Source organism: Urtica dioica, chromosome 3 (genome assembly GCF_054948205.1).
Source record: "Urtica dioica subsp. dioica isolate 48M chromosome 3, U.dioica_male_clone48M_v1_H2, whole genome shotgun sequence".
Taxonomy (NCBI): Eukaryota; Viridiplantae; Streptophyta; class Magnoliopsida; order Rosales; family Urticaceae; genus Urtica; species Urtica dioica.
This window is the reverse complement of record NC_142758.1, coordinates 32,505,673-32,510,361: the sequence shown is the minus strand read 5'-3', so window position 1 is coordinate 32,510,361 and position 4,689 is coordinate 32,505,673.

The following is a 4,689-nucleotide window of genomic DNA, read 5'->3' as shown; positions in this document are numbered from 1 at the left end:
ACGCGAAGAGCGCACCGTCTTAGACGAAGCCTGCGCCTCCGTGCAGCAAGCCCGGATCTTAGGGATCATCTTACTACCCAATGCAACAAGCGTGGCGACGACCTAAGAGAACGACTAAGCTGTCGGCCAAACATCCCCGTAGCAGCCCCAACTAACGGGAACCGCCGCACGGGTCAAGGGTCTAATGAAAGGCGGCAGGAAATTCCTCCCGAACAGGGAGTTACTCCGACTACCAGTCTCGATGTGGTCACCATGATCCGCAATCTTCGAAATGAAGTACGAGATCTCCGAGAACATGGAATAGGTGGAAGTGCCTATGGGGTCGTTGAGGAGAATTCCTCGCCTTTCACGGCTCAGATTTTGGCCGAGGTATGCACGGGAAATTTCAAACTCCCGAACCTCGCCCCTTATGATGGGAAAGCAGATCCCGCTTACCACATCCAGCACTATGAAACCTGGATGACGATGCAGGGTGTCGTTCCCGGCGCTATGTGCCAAGCTTTTAGTCTTACCCTCGCCGGACCCGGCTTCGAGTGGTTCAAGAACTTAAGGCCGGGAAGCATCCAATCGTTCGAAGACCTGAAGGACATGTTCCTAGCACGCTTCGCTACATCTATGGTCCAAAAGAAGACCAAGATGTACCTATGGTCAATCAGGCAAGAGAGTGGCGAGTCTCTTAGACGATACCTCGCCCGATTCACTGAAGAATCGAATAAGGTCGACCGCTCTGACGACAAAGACACAATCACTGCCATCATTGAAGGCTCGCGCACAAGTGACTTCCTTTAGTCCATCGTCGGCCGTGTCCCTTCTACCATGGCCGAGTTAATGACTCGAGCCAAGACCTTCATGGGAGTCGAAGATTACCTCGATGGCCGCAAGGACAATAATCGAAGCCCTCACCGCCGAGACGAGCCTAGCAACGAGCAAGGCAACTCCTGTAAAAGACGAAACCGAGGGGGTCAGGCTTCTAATAGCCGACCTCCGATGCCCCAAAAGCCGCGACTTGCGAAAGACTTTAAGGGCTACTCGTCGTTCACACCGTTAAACACAACGCCAGATCAAATCCTAGCTTTGGCACGTAACAAATTCACTCCCCCGGCTCCAATGAGCAAAGATCCCGCGACTCGCGATCGATCTAAATATTGCGAGTTCCATCAGGAATACGGTCACTTGACCTCTGAATGCCATAGTCTTAAAAGGCAGATTGAGGCATTAATCCAACGGGGTGAGCTAAAAGAGTTCGTGTTACGCATGATTAGCGTTGCGGGCCCCACCTCGAACAGACCACAGTCTGGAAAGGGAGGAGGAACAGCCGTTTCTGCCAACCGAACCACGGCTACTGCCGATGCCAATCCACAGGTCCACGTTGTAACCACCATACTGGGTGGCCCAGAAGATGGAGATTCAGCCCGACAACGAAAAAAATTCCTAAGGGCCGTATCTCAAGAAGACGCTGCTATGCACGTCAACCTCACCTATGAAGAACCTCTGTCCGTGCCTCACGAGAAGATGTACTTCACCAACGAAGAAGCCACGCGAGTTGTGGAGCCGCACAATGACGCGATTGTGCTCAAAGCCCAAGTGGCTAATAACTTGGTGAAAAGAGTTCTCATCGACAACGGCAGTGCTGCCGACATAATTTTCAAGTCCACCTTAGAGCGCATGAAGCTCGGGGGGCTACGCCCAACCCCGACCCAAACGCCCTTGTTCGGGTTCACTGGGGAGAAGGTCATGACAGAAGGCATCATCGATCTGCCGGTCACCTTCGGGACTCCCGGAGGCATTGAAGTTGTTCACATGGTCCTCTTCCTAGTGGTTGATCAGGAGTCGCCATATAATGTCATCATTGGGCGACCCACGCTGAACTGACTAAGGACTATTACTTCTACATACCACCTACTAGTGAAGTTCCCTACCGAGGATGGAATCGGCATCATGGCTGGAGATCAATCCCAAGCCTGAATATGCTACATCCAAGGAATCGATGGAAAAACCGCTAGAAAGATGGTTAACATGATCTCCAAAATTAGAGATAGCGTCGAGTCGACCAAGGTCCTCCGCAAAATCACGAAGACATCTGCATGACACCCAAGTGCAATGTGCCGGCGTCCTCATCCCAAACAGGGAGGGACCCCATAAAGTCTGCCAAGTCATACATGACGGGACATACTACATCAAATACGCGGACGAGACACCGATCCATCGCCTGTGGAATGCGGAACACTTGAGACAGTACTACCAGTAGCCAGTGCTTCCCCCCATTTTATTTATTTGCTTTCCAACATTCAATAAAGCCTACGAGCCAATGTTTTAGGATTTCAAATTTCTTCAATATTAATAAAGTTCGAGGTTTTTCTTTCAAAATCCGCTTTATCAAAGTTTTTCGATAACGTTTATAAACCCAAAAACTTGGGGGGCTAGTGACATAGGCAGCGGTAAATACATTCAAAATCCTCAAGAAAGTACGCTCCACCAAAACAAAACACTCGAACATAAACAGGAACGAGCGTTCAACTAAGACGCCTCCGCGTGTTGTCAATGGTGCCCACAAGAAGAGTTGTAGTGTGTGTTTATGTACATTTGATGTCATATAGTCTTACGAAGACTCTTGCTTGTAATTGCTTATTCATTAATAAAAAGTTGAAACGTTCATTCATTCTTCCGTGTTTGTTTGAAGCTTTATGATAAAACATTAGTCTTTAGTCCATAAACAAACTAAACAACTTACGAAGAGACAAATGTAGATTTGCATGAACAAACTCTTCGTAGTTTGCTTAAAACGATAAATTCGCAATCTGAGGGTCAAATGACTATTGACCTCAGAACGATTGTTAGGAGAATCTATGATGTCTGGTTATGAGGCATTAAGAATTCGAGACTCTATAGTTCTTCTAGGTATCTTCCGAAGGTACTGAATTGACCAGTGCACTTCTAGAGACAAGATAAGAACAAACCATTTAACCTCTTATGTCTCGAAGTCACTACGTATGAATTGCATCGTGCTTACCTTAATTATGAAATTAGACATGTCATTTCACACCTTAGTATTCTCATTTGAGAAAGTCAGAGTTCGGACTCACTATGTGATTCCAAACAAGGCCTATTGGTGAAGTACTAAGTTGTGAGAATGTCATGAGTAACTTTGTGAAGTTCTCATAGATATGGAATTCATGTACAAGATTGCTGAAATGCAATGTATATCACCTCATGCTTTGTTCCTTGGAGTGTGAATAAATGAACTGGCCAGTGTCCAAATTGAGTCTTGACTCTTTTGGATGAAACAATGTGACTTGTTAGCTCCTCGTCAATACATTGTTTCTAACTTATTCACAAGCGACAAAGGAGTTGAGGAAATAACAGCTGGAAGGGTAAAATGGTAATTTTGTAAATCTCGACTAGCTGATGATATTCATGAAGGGTAAACACTGATAATATTCTGTGGATCCGCTCATTACAATTAGGTTGAATTCTTGAGTAGAAAATAAATTCATTTGAACCGAGAGATTTTCAGTGTCAACTCTTTAGTGGAGTCAATTGACATTAAGCTAAACTTGGAAAAGGTTTGTGAACTTTTGAGTCCAAGTATTTAGCTAAAGCTTTGGTCATTTGGATCCATGAGGTCACTATCACGAATCGCATCGATTAGGAATAGTTAAACTGGAAGCTACGTCAAAACAAGAACGAAAATTGTCAAAAGGGTATTTTTGTCTTTTGAGACATAGGATGAGATGAATGTCAATAAATTTTTTGACAAGGTCATTTGATGAATTAATAATACTCGGCCATGACTTGATCATTGGGCCTTGTAGATTAATTTCATTTCATAAGAATTTTAATGAAAATTCTTAATGGGCCTTTTTCATGTTGTCATGAACAAATGGAAAAGCTTCTAGAAGCCCATTCTAGAAGGTGATAGGCGCCCACTACCCAAAGAGAAAGGGAGATTATTTTGTGCATAAATGTATGTAGATACTTGCCAAAAGAAAAAGAGGAAACAAATTTCCTCTATGACGAAAGTAGAATTTCGGCAAAGAGAGAGTCAAAGGCAAGGCATGGAATAAAAGAGGAAACTAATCCCTTGGGGATGTGCATGAGATAGGCGCCCATTATGGAGAATTGGAAAATAAGGGATTGCTCATAAAGGCTCTGAAATAAGAGGAAACTACTTCTTTCCAAGGCCAACCCTTCTCTTATAAATAGGACCCTCATTCCTCTCATTCTATTTATTCCAAAGTTTTAGAGATTGAGAGTTTCTCTCTCTAGACTTGGCCGATCCTCTCTCTCCCTTTCTCTTCAATTTCGTTTTATTGTTTTGGCACCTAGGTCCTCATTTGACCTAGAGTTTAGCTCTGCGACTTCAAGACTCGTTCTTAAGTCGTAGTGTTTAAAAGTGCCCACTCACTGATTCCTTTTATTTTGAGTGATTTAGTGATAGAAACCATCGTGGTTGCTCGAGTTGCCGAGGAAAGAAAGAGAGACGTGCTGCGAGGGGAGACGAGCGTTGCAAACTTTCCAAAAGCTTCTCAAAGATCAAGCTTCAAGAAAGGTTAGTAAACTTCTATGCTCATTATAGTTTTTATTTATATGTACTTGCTCTTAGTCTAGGTTAGTAAAAAACTGTTTTTACTTGAAAAGAAAATTTTTAAAATTCCGCCGCTTTGCGAAGCGTTAAACTTTTTCTTAAAC